This window comes from Lepus europaeus, chromosome 14 (genome assembly GCF_033115175.1).
Source record: "Lepus europaeus isolate LE1 chromosome 14, mLepTim1.pri, whole genome shotgun sequence".
In the NCBI taxonomy this organism is placed as follows: Eukaryota; Metazoa; Chordata; class Mammalia; order Lagomorpha; family Leporidae; genus Lepus; species Lepus europaeus.
The window spans coordinates 47,736,249-47,748,953 of NC_084840.1; the positions used below are offsets into that span (position 1 = coordinate 47,736,249).

Consider the following 12,705-nt stretch of genomic DNA (forward strand, 5'->3'; position numbering starts at 1 on the left):
ATGCAGCAGGCACACTGGATGCCTTTGTTCAGGTCTGATGTTGGGGGTCAGTCCGTTCTGCAAACTTCCATTCTTCTCCATGAAATCCGAAAAGGAAATAATGACTTGACAACAAGCCCCTGAGCTGCTCACTGGATGCACCTTTCAGTTCTGTGGATTTTCTCCCCTCATCCACACACTCAGTGTTCTCTAGGATTTTTCTTTTAAGGCCTAACTAATTAGTCGCTGTGTCTAACTCTGCCTTTCTGTATAGCATAGAATTCCAGGAGGAAAGAACACAGGGGTGTGTGTGTGTGTGTGTGTGTGTGTTGTTATCAGTATTTCAATATGACACCAGCAGGATTAAAGCAACCAAGCAGAACTCAGCAGTCTTCTTCTAGAGTCCACCGTGACAGAGAGATCCTGTCACAGCATTGCCTTTCCCTGGAAATTACCATTTGCCAAACTACCATTTGAAACAAGGTGGTGATTTAGAGAAAAAAACAATCTTCTTCCAAACCAAGGTAATTTTACAGAGTCCTGTCCTTAAATATATCTTTTTGTTTGGTTTTCAAGACCTGAACCAACTGGTGTTTGTCCAACCATGGGACAGTCCAGTTATGAACTACTGAGGGAAAACCAACCACACAAAACAAAACAAAACTCAACCTTGGTGATGAACCAGCCTTGTGGGGATTGCTGTCCCATCAGGATTTAGGTCACAGAATCTTCTCTGCACGTGTCGGCCATCTGGCCCATGAAGAAAAACATTCAGGAGACTTCCTGAGCAGTTTGGAACCAGGGTGTCGGAATCAGACACACCCAGGTTTGGATCTTGGCTGTTCCTCTTACTAGCTGGGGAGCCTTGAAAACCCTCAATCTCCCTAAATCTCAGATTCCTCGTCAGTAAAATAACAGTAGCTGCTTTTCTGTGATCTAAGGTGGGAAGAGGTAAAGAAATTACTGATGAATGGGGGGCCTGAGGAGAAGGTTAGTGGTGAGTTCATAGCAGGTTATTACATCATTAAAATAAACAGAGAGGTTTTGGGCATTGAGGTGAAAGCCTCCACTTAGGATACCTGCATCCCATATGAGAGTGCCAGTTCAAGTCCCAGGTCCTCTGCTTCAGATCCAGCTTTCTACTATCACGTCCTGGGAAGCAGCAAATAGTGGCTCAAGTGCTTGGGCCACTGCCACACAAGTAGGAGACCTGGATGGAGTTCCAGGTTCCCAGCTTCAGCCTCACCCAGCCCTGGCTGTTGCAGACATTTGGGGAACAAACCAGCAGATAGAAGATCCTCTCTCTCTTTGTCCTCCTCCACTCCCATCATTCTGTCTTTCAAGTAGAAATTAAGTAAATAAACATTAAATATAAATAAAGAAATAAACATTGGGTGTGAATCAGCCAAAGATTTTCTAATGTTATTTTTTTATTTGAAATGGAGAGAGAGACAGAGGCAGAGATTTTCCATCCACTGGTTCACTCCCCAAACATCCACAACAGCTGGAGCCCAAGGCAGAAGCCAGGAGCCCAGAACTCCATCTGAGTCTCCCATGTGGACTGCGGGAACCCAAGTACTTGAGCCCTCCTCTGCTGCCTCCCAGGATGCATGTTAACAAGAAGTTAAATCAGAAGTAGAAATAGAAGTCAAACTCGAGCACTCTGATATGAGGTGCGAGCTTCCCAAGCAGTAGCTTAACTCACTGGACAATGCCCAACCCCAAAGAAGATATAAATTCAATTCTGTGCACTGGTACCCTAATCATAATAACAATAATAGTAATATTTATTTTGCAGGGTTGTCAGACTCAAATGCATGCGGTATTTACACATTGCTTGGCACATTGTAACTGTCCAAGAAAGATCCAAGTGGACTTCTAAGACTTCATGGAAAATGGAATTAAAAGATAAATATATTTTAGTGAAAAAAATTTTGAAATACATGCATACAAGGGGTCTTCAAAAAGTTCATGGAAAATGCATGTTATTAAAAATTATGCATGGATTTCAAAATTTTTGTTCCAAAATAAACTTATCTATTAATTCCATTTTCCACAAGCTTCGTAAAGTGCTTGTATAGATGCAATTTATATGATGGGGTGGGGGGGGGCAGGGATGGGGAAGGGTAAAGAACATAGTTCCTATAAAAGTGCCCTGAAGACATGACAATGTTTCAGCAAACAGGGGTCCTTGCTACTTCTTAACCTAAAATTCAGGTTATTCAGGAAATCATATCTGAATGAATAGACTCCCTCTCAAAAACTAGATTGTAAACACATTATTTTAAAATCAAATCCTAGGGAATATATAACCTAGAGTCCCAATACTATTTATTTATTTAAGATGTATTTATTTATTTATTTATTTGGCAGAGTCGCAGAGAGAAAGAGGAGAGAGAGAAAGGGAGAGATCTTTCATCCAATGCAAGCCAGGAGCCCAGAGCTGGAAATCCATCTGGGTTTCCTACTTGAGTGGCAGGGGCCCAAACATTCAGGCCATCTTCTGCTGCTTTCCCAGGCACAATAGCAGAGAGCTGGTCTGGAAGCAGAGCTTCTGGGACTGCAACCAGTGCTCACATGGGCTGCCGGTGTTGCAGGTGGTGGCTTAATCTGCTGTACCACAATGCCGGCCCCAATACTACTTATATAGTTGTTTATTTGTTTGTTTGTTTTATGCATAAAGAGTGGTCTTGCCTTAAAAAAGTTCATATTACTCAGGGAAATTCACTGTGACGTGGCAATAATTGCAGAACTAGAATGTACTAGAGTGACAGGAATGACAGTTGCTTAAGGGTGTCCAAACAAAGAGAAGGATTCTTAGAATAAGAAACTGGGCTTCAAGAAGAACAGGACTTGAAAATTTGGTAAAAATCTGATGGAACAAAATCCCATTTTCAAATGAGACAGCTTTCTTTCTTTTCCTTCCAAGACACAGGGACTATGTCTGCCCCAAAAGCCTGACTTTCCTGTTGGCAAGAAAAGCAGTATGCTCAGGGAGGAAATAAGAACAAGGTGATGTTTTTTCCTCAAGTTATACTAAACGAGCTCTCACTGTTTCTCTTTTCTTCAATGCTAATCTAATTTTAAAATAGATCCTAAAATATTCCCTAGGGATGGAGCTGTCAGGGACAGGCCCAGAGTGAAAAGGAAGTGCTGGGCATTGAGCCTCAACCCACGTGAAGAGATGAGCAGCTCTAGGGAAACGGGGACTAGAGAAAGACACGGATAGGACAAAAAGGAACTTTAAAAACAATAGGATGGGGTCAGCGCTGTGGTGCAGCAGGTAAAGAGGCTGCCTGCAGTGCTGGCATCCCATATGGGCGCCAGTTCAAGTCTCAGCTGCTTTACTTCCGATCCAGCTCTCTGGGAAAGCAGCTGAAGATGGCCCAAGTGCTTGGGCCCCTGCACCTGCGTGGGAGACCTGGAAAAAGCTCCTGGCTCCTGGCTTTGGATCAGCACGGCTCCGGCCATTGCGGCCAATTGGGGAGTGAACCAGTGGATGGAAGACCTCCTTCTCTCTCTGCCTCTACCTCTACTTCTCTCTCTGTGTAACTCTGACTTTCAAATAAATAAATAAAAATCTTTAAAAAATAAAATAAAAAATAGAAGACACAGTAAAAATAGTGAATAGCTTTCTTTACTGGTTAAAAGATGATATGAAAAGAAACACAATTTTGATAACAGAGTTGTCATTTCAATTAGCCAAACTAACCAACAATGAACTAAATTGGGCTGAAAAGAAATGAACTTAATTTCATTTCATATGAGATATATATATATAAATATAGCTTTACATAATGTAATTATGTATAATGTAATTTCTCATACAGGTTGAATATCTCATCAAAACATAAAATTCACTTACGTCTCACATAGGCTTTACACACATAGCTTGAAGATAATTTTATGCAATATTTTAATGCACTGCATGCATTTTGACTGAAATCTGTCACATGAGGTTGGGTGGGGAATTTTGCACTTGTTGTATCATGTCAGCATGCAAAAGTTGCAGATTTTGAAGCAGTTAGGATTTCAGATTTTCAGATGATGGCTGCTCATCTGTAATACAATCAATGTCTTCAACACTGGCAGTTCAATAGAACAGGAAAATCTGCATGAATGACAAATAGTAAATGAATGTTCCCTTCTTCTTTGGAATTCCAATTTTTTTTAAAAAATAATTTCCCTTATTTTAGTGAATACTCATTCCAGGAACTATATACTATACTAAAATACAGTTAGTGTATTCAGAAAATAATAGCAATGCTGCTTAAAAGATTTTCTTGTTAAAAAAAAAAAAACTATAGAAATTGCTCTGAAATCTGAAATACTGGTATAGAAAAAAGAATTTTGTTTAAACATGTGATATTATAATGATTAGAGATAGTGTAAACTGACCTAGATGATCTAATTTTCAACCTTAAACACAATGAAAGAGGAGTTAATGAAGTTAACAAGTTATAGCTTCAAAAACATAAGCATTAAAAAACTACTTAAGTTCTAACAATTACCTCTGAAGTCTCCTAGCATAGAAACAAATTTATTTGAACAAAACTAGTGTGATACTTCGAACAACAAGGTGATATTTGAGAAATGTTAACAAATGCATATTGATCAAATATTTATTATGTTCTTGCTGTGAAGAAGACAGGCTATCTGCCCTTCCATTGAACTACCTACTCACCCAGGAGAGACAGAAAACAATTAAAGAATTAGTTCAATCATATGATTTTGGATTGTAACAAATGTTATGAAAACAAATTGAAAATAGAATGGGTAAAAGTGAGGTGCGATTTTAGACACTGTGGTCAGAAAAACTATCTCTGAGGTTATATCTGAGCAGAGATCTGAACGACAAAGAGAAACCAGCCTTATGAACATCTGAGGGTGTAACAGCTATATACATCTCATAGTAAGATAGAAAATGAGTGCATGGGTAGATGGATGGTGGATAAGTAGACTAGATAGACAGACATAGAAAATGCAATCAGAACACTCCACTCAACAATAAATAGTAAAATAAACTGATCTTTTAAAATTTTTATTTCAATTATACAGCCTCATATATTTCATATATGCAGATTTAGGAACATAGTGACACTTCTCCGTGCTCCCCTATCGATGCTCCAACCCTTCCTCCTCTTCCCCCTCGCATTCCTACCCTTAATTTTTACAAATATCTATTTTTAGTTTACTTAATGATTGTCTAGTTAACCCTACTCTAAGCACAAGAGTTCAACAAATATTATGAAGAGAAAAAAAAAAACAGAACACTGTTCCTCAGTGGGAGTCACAAGGGCTATAAACAATCATTGCATCTCAAAATGTCTATTTCACTTCAATACATTACATTTCAGGTACTCTGTTAGTTACTTTGGATCAGGGAAAACATGTGATATCTGTCTTTTTGGGACTGGCTTATTTCACCAAGTATAATGGTTTCCTTGTTGTAAAAGACAGGATTTTGTATTTTTTTTACAGTTTAGTAGTACTCCATAGTGTATATATACCATAATTTCTTTATCCAGTCAACAGTTGTTGGACATCTGGGTTGATTCCATAGCTTAGTTATTGTGAATTGTGTTACAATGAACATGGGGGTACAGATAACTTTCATATACTGATTTCTTTTGAAATAAACTTATCTTTTAATTCAATTTCCCATGAACTTTTTGAAGTATCCTAATATGCATTTTTCCTAAGTATGTATGGTCTATTCTCCAGAATAGACCATATGTTAGGCCACAAAACAATAAGTGAATTCCCCAAAATGGAAAGCATACAAAATCTTTTCTCATCATAATGTACCAAAAGTGAAATCGAAAGTAGAAGAAAAACTGAAATATTCACAAATATCTGGCTATTAACAACACATTCTTAAACATCACTGGGTCAGAAAAGGAATCACAAAGGAAATTAGAAAATACCTAAATGAAAATAAGATACAACAAATCAGAACTTATGGATTACATGAGCAGTGCTAAGCAAAATAATAGCTGTAAAAACAAATACTTGCAAAGAAATGGGGCCAGAATTAAGCTACCACCTGTTATGCCACATCCCATATGAGTGCTGGTTTGTGTCCCAGCTGCTCCACTTCTGATCCAGCTCCTTCATAATAGCCTGGGGAAAGCAGCAGAAGATGACTAAAGTGTGTGGGCCCTGCCATTCACATGGGAAACCTGAATGAAGCTCCTGGTTTCTGGCTTTGGCCTGGCCTAGCCCTGGCTGTTGAGGCCATCTGGGGAGTGAACCAGCTGATGGAAGATCTCTCTCCCTCTCTCTCCCTCTCTCTCTCCCTCTCCCTCTCTCTCCCTCTCCCTACCCTCTCCCTCTCCCTTCCCTCTCTCTCACTCTCTCTCCTTCTCTCTCCCTCTTCCCCTTTCTCTGTAACCCTGACTTTAAAATAAAATAAATAAATCTTAAAAGGGGGGAGGGTTGTCTCAAATCAATAAACTACCTTAAAGAATTAGAAAAGGACAAGTCCATTAAAAAGTACCAGATAAAAAGAAAGAAAGGGGCCAGTGTTTTGGTGTAGCAGGTTAAGCTGCTGTCTACAAGGCTGGCATCCCATTTGGGTGCCAGTTCAAGTCCCTACTGCTCCACTTTGGATCCAGGTCCCTGTTAATTACCTGGGAAAGCAGTGGAGGATGGCCCAAGTCCTTGGGCCCCTTCACCCATGTGCAAGACCTAGATGAAGCTCCTGGCTTCAGCCTGGCCCAGCCACAGCCATTGCAGCCATTTGGGGAGTGAACCAGCAGATGGAAGATTTCTCTTTCCCTCTCTGTTTCTGGAACTCTGCCTTTCAAATAAATGAAATAAATCTTTTTTAAAAAAAAGAAATAAAGATGAGGCTAGAGGCCGGCACCACGGCTCACTAGGCTAATCCTCCACCTGCAGTGACAGTACCCCGGGTTCTAGTCCTGGTCGGGGCGCCGGATTCTGTCCCGGTTGCTCCTCTTCCAGTCCAGCTCTCTGTGTGGCCCGGGAGTGCAGTGGAGGATGACCTAAGTGCTTGGGCCCTGCACCCACATGGGAGACCAGGAGGAAGCACCTGGCTCCTGGCTTCAGATCAGCGTAGTGTGCCAGCTGCAGCGTGCAGCCACAGCGGCCATTGTGGGGTGAACCAGCGGAAAAAAGGAAGACCTTTCTCTCTGTCTTTCTCTCTGTCCACTCTGCCTGTCAAAAAAAAAAAAAAAAAAAAGAAAAGAAAAGAAAGAAAGAAAGATGAGGCTAGAGATAAATAAAAGAGGGACTAGAAAGGCAATAGCAAAAATCAATAAAACCAAAATTTGACTTTTTGAGAAAATCAACAAAATGGACAATTATTTATCTATGTGACTAAGGAAAAAAAGAGAGAAAACTTAAATTATCAAGAGCAGAAATGAAAGTGAAACATTATCAGCAGTTTTATAAATAAAAAGACTTAAAAAGGAATATAAGAGGTACAGGTGTTTTGCCCAGTGGTTAAAACACCAGTTAGGACATCGTGTCCTGAATCGGAGTACCTGGGTTCAATGCTTGGCTTTGGCTACTGCTTCCAGCTTTCTGCTTATGCAGACACTGGAGGTAGTGGTTGTGGCTCAAGTAATTGGGTTCCTGCCACCCACAAGAGAGTCCTGAATTGAGCTTCTGGCTTTGGCCTACCCAGCTGTTGTGGGCATTTGGAGAGTGAACCAGCAGATAAGAGGTACCTCTTTCTCTCAAATAAATCTCTTTAAAAAGTCATTAATATTGTTTTCGATATACTTTTAAATGTTTATTTATTTATTTGAAAGGCAGAATGACAGATTTACTTTCCACTGGTTCATTCCTTACTGCAGCAGTCTATGGGCAGTCAGACTGAAGCCAGGAGCCAGGAACTGTGTCCAGATTTCCCGCGTGGGTCGGCAGATACTTGAGTCATCATCATCTACTGCACATGGGCAGGAAGGTGGATTGGAAGTGGAGGCAAGACTTGATCCCAGGCACTCTGAGATACAGGATATGGGCACCCCAAGTAGTGGCTAAACTCACTGCATCACAAAACACCTCCCCTTTAAAAAAATTTTATATATATATATATATATATATATAGTAAAAAATTATACAATTGGAAAATCTAGATGAAATGGACAGATCTCTAGAACACAGTCTACCAAATCTGAATCATGAATAAGTGGAAAATCTGAATAAACCACAACTCACGTGGAGATTGAGTCAGTAATCGAAGCACCCCCTCCCTAGCCAGAGTAGCCCTGGACCAGATGCCTTAATTATGAGAAACCGCCACACATTGAAAGGAGAACTGACACCGATCTTTCTCAGTCTCTTCCAAAAACTGAAGCTCAGGAACACTTCCTAACGCACTCTGTGAAGCCAGTCCGAACCAGCAACCAGTCTTACAAAGAAGCAACACGGAAAAAAACAAAAACAAAAACAAAACTGTACATCAATATCCCTAACGATCACAGTGCAAAAATCCCCAACAAAATAACAAGCTAGATTCAGAGGCACATTATAAGGACTGCACTCTGTGACCAGGGGACATTTAATTCTTAGTGTAAGGATGGTTCAACCAATCAGTGTAATATACCACATTAATAGAGTGAAGAAAACACACATGATCCCCTCACTCAAGGCAGAAAAGGCTTTTGCCAAAATTTGAGACCCTTCATGACAAAAAGCACTCAGTAAGACAGGAATAGGAGGAAACTTCCTGAACACATTGAAGGCCATTTTTTAATGTATGCATTCACAGCTATAAATTTCCTTAGCATTGCTTGCTCTGCATCCCATAAATTTTGGTATGTGGTGTTTTGTTTTCACTTAGCTCAAGGTATTTTCTAATTTCCTTTGTGATTTCTTTCTTGACCCATTGATTATTTAAGAGATGTTGTTTGGTTCCCACATATTTGTGAACTTTCCAGTTTTCTTTCTGTTATTGATTTCCAGCTTCAGTTTATTATTATCAGAAAAGATGCTTTGTATGACTTCAGTCTTTTAAAATTTATAAAACTAGTTTTAAGGCCCAACATCTGGTCTTTCCTGGAGAACATTCTCTGCACATGAGAAAAACGTGTGCTGTTATCTTCTATTCTTAATTTTTCTCGATTTTTCTAGTCATGCTGGATGTTGAGCTTTGTCAAATGCTTATTCTGCATCTACTGAAGTGATTATATACATTTTCCCCTCAAGCTACTAACAAGGTATAATATATTCAGCATTTTCCTAATATTGACTTACCCTTGCAGTCTAGAGCAACCCCAGTCAGTGTTAACATATTTTTTAAGCATTGCTGAATTACAGTCACCATTGTTGTATTGGGATTTTTACATAAATATTGGTAAGTCAGGTTTGTCCTATGTTGCCAGGTTTTGATATCAGTGTTAAAGTTTTAGAAATACGAAGGATTCCTGTTTTGGTGTTTAGGGACAATTTAAACTCTAAATAACGTACCTATTTATTTAAAAATTTGAAGGAATTCACAGTGAAACCACACAAGTCTGGAGACATTAGAAAGAGGCTCCTCTGTTGCTGTTTCAACTGCTCCAGCTCTTCTTGCTCGTTTAGATTTGTCTGTCTCTTCTACTATTAGATATTCTTTGTATTTTCAAATGTATTTTGGCATCTTTTAATTTCTTCAATATAAATAGTTATCTTCCCCTGTATTGTCATTTATAATTTTCTACATTTGTCCCTTTCTTCCCCTTTTCATTTTGTTGCCATGCTACCATCTGGTTATCTGCTTCTTTTTGTCTGTATTTCTGTCTTCTGAAAACCAGCTCTCCTCTGCAATTATACTGTATTTCCTTCTTCTAAACATGGGGTTGAATTTTGTGAATTTTTCCTTTTAGTTATTTGTGGGGTTTTGTAATAGGTGAGCATTTGCCAATCTATGTTTTAGTATTTTAGTGTTTATTTTCTCAAGTTTTCTACCATCACTACTACTACCATCTCTGGTTTTATAGATGTGTGTATTTCTTTGAATACATTTGAAGACTTATTATTGTCTTGCTCTGGGTTTCTTCCCGGCCAGTCCTTGCAACTTTATTTATCCTCACCAATTCTCCATATCTTGAGATAACAGCTTGAGATTGCATTTATTGACTCCTACTTATAGAGGAAAACCAACACAAATAAACCTCCTCCCCTTTCTTCTCTTTCCTCTCTGTCCCTGAATTCTTTCTATTGCTACATTATTTTTTTTTTACACCATTAAGGTTTTTTTTTTTTTTTAAGGTTTATTTATTTATTTGAAAGTCAGAGTTACAGAGAGGTAGAGGCAGAGGCAGAGGCAGAGAGAGGTCTTCCATCTGCTAGTTCACTCCCCTAGATGGCCGCAACGGCCAGAGTTGAGCTGATCCGAAGCCAGGAGCTTCTTCGGGTCTCCCACGCAGGTGCAGGGACCCAAGGACTTGGGCCATCTTCCACTGCTATCCCAGGCAGTTGCAGAGAGCTGGATCGGAAATGGAACAGCCGGGACTCAAACCGGCGCCCTTATGGGATGCTGGCACTGCAGGCAGTGGCTTTACCAGCTATGCCACAGCGCCAGCCCCACCATTAAGGTTTATAACATTTTCATTCTTTGACCACACTTCCCTTAATTGCTTGGTCTTAATTCTATACGTAAATTAATTGAGTCCTTATTAATAGGCTTCTCTCTTATTTGTTTAGTTTTGATTTTTCATGTTTTGCTCAAAAAGGGGTCCTGAGTTTGTTTAGGATCAAGTCTATTTAGTCTATCTCTTGCCTTTATATTTGAATGTCAGCCTGAAATAGTCTCTTGTCTCATTTACTTTTTTCAGCACATTACAGACACTGAATAATCTTTAGAGAAAACTGAAACAGTCCTGTATACCTAAAGAGTTTTGTCTTAATCAATGAAATGCAAAGCCACTAAAATATCTCTTAAGATTGCTACCCCCGAATTATTCCTGGCTCCCTCCTCCAAGCAAGATGTAGATCAGTTACTTCCTCTAATGAGGAAAATCCTCTGCTATTTTTTTTTTTTAAGATTTATTTCATTTATTTGAAAGGCAGAGTAACACAGAGGGAGAGAGAGAGATCAATCTTCGATCTGCTGGTTTACTCCCCAAATGGCCGCAACAACCATTGCTGTGCCAGGTTGAAGCCACGAGCCCAGAACTCCATCTGGATCTCACACATGGATGGCAGGGGCCCAAAGACTTGGTCCATCTTCTGCTGCTTTTCCCAGGCCATTATCAGGGAGCTGGATCAAAAGAGGAGCAGCTGGGACTTGAACAGGCACTCAGATATGAGATGTGAGCATCACAGTGGTTTAACTAGCTGTACCAAAACAACAGTCCCTACTTTGGTTTTTAAGTAAATTTTTCTGATTTGTTAATTTACTGTGTCCAGGGGATATCAATTACTTTTATTCTGATTAGTCTTTGTCTTCCAAATATCTTATCTTCTCTTAAAAATGCATTACTATCTTTACCTACAATAAAAAAATAAAAAAAACCAAATCTCTCCAGCCACTGGGATTGTCAAGCCTTTCCCGAATCAGTCGTTCAGTACTAGCTTGTGATTATTCTGGTTTTTTGCTGGCCCTAATTTTTTTTTCTTATTTTTTAAAAAATTTATTTATTTATTTATTTTTTGACAGGCAGAGTGGACAGTGAGAGAGAGAGAGAGAGAGAGAGAGACAGAGACAGAGACAGAGAGAAAGGTCTTCCTTTTGCCGTTGGTTCACCCTTCAATGGCCGTCACAGCCGGCGCGCTGCGGCTGGTGCACCGCGCTGATCCGAAGCCAGGAGCCAGGTGCTTCTCCTTGTCTCCCATGGGGTGCAGGGCCCAAGCACCTGGGCCATCCTCCACTGCACTCCCGGGCCACAGCAGAGAGCTGGCCTGGAAGAGGAGCGACCAGGACAGAATCCGGCTCCCCGACCTGGACTAGAATCCTGTGTGCCGGCGCTGCAAGCGGAGGATTAGCCTATTGAGCCGCGGAGCCGGCCTGCTGGCCCTAATTTTTTAAATGGCCTGGAGGAGAGTTGTTTTGACTTCCAACTTATTTCTTAAACGATGTGTTATGGTTTGCATTCCCCAAAAGCAGATTTAAGAATCTGAGTACAAATAGTTTATGTGAGAGGTAATTCCAGAAAAGACTAATAGCACAGTATGGACATAAGGTATAAAAAGGAAAGATTCCAATAACAGCATCAAGCAAGTGATCTCCATGAACAACTGGAGCTGAAACCTTTAGGGGAGCTCTTGGAGACATTGTAGATCATATCCCAGGGGCCGCACAGCCACAGGCAACAAAAGCCAGAGCATTTCTCCAGCATCGTGTCTGCCACTGTTTGCAGGCATGAATGCTCTGCAACTTTACACTTGTCCCCAAAGAACACTGAACACGTATCTTGTGCTTTGGTCAGACAAGACCTTCGGCAGTCACAGGTATTCACAAGAATCACAGGTATAAGGAGAAGAGGCATCGGGCCTTCAGAGGCAACGCTGAAGGGAGGTGGGTGGGACACCAAAGGCAAACTCCCCTTTCACCCTTGTGTTGTGGTTTGACCTCATCTTTTATCTTTTCAGTGCTTTCTTATTCGTTTCATAGTCTCATTAAACTCAACAATAAGACAGTCCCATAAAAAATGAAAGTGATTGAGCAAGCATTGTGGTGCCGTGGGTAAGCCACTGCTTGCAACACTGACATCTCATATTGGAGTCCTGGTTACTCTGCTTATGATTCAGCTTCCCGCTAATATGCCAGGGAAA

General features: G+C 40.3%; 1 long non-coding RNA gene and 1 pseudogene across 1 annotated transcript in view; one reads left to right on the forward strand and one right to left on the reverse strand.

The window, feature by feature from the left end:
* LOC133773820 (glycine cleavage system H protein, mitochondrial-like) overlaps positions 1 to 9,274 on the reverse strand; it is a 28,522-nt pseudogene extending 19,248 nt beyond the window's left edge.
* The window catches only part of LOC133773777 (uncharacterized), a 186,463-nt gene that overhangs the window by 134,449 nt on the left and 39,309 nt on the right, over positions 1 to 12,705 (forward strand). The gene's annotated exons all lie outside the window — the stretch shown is intronic.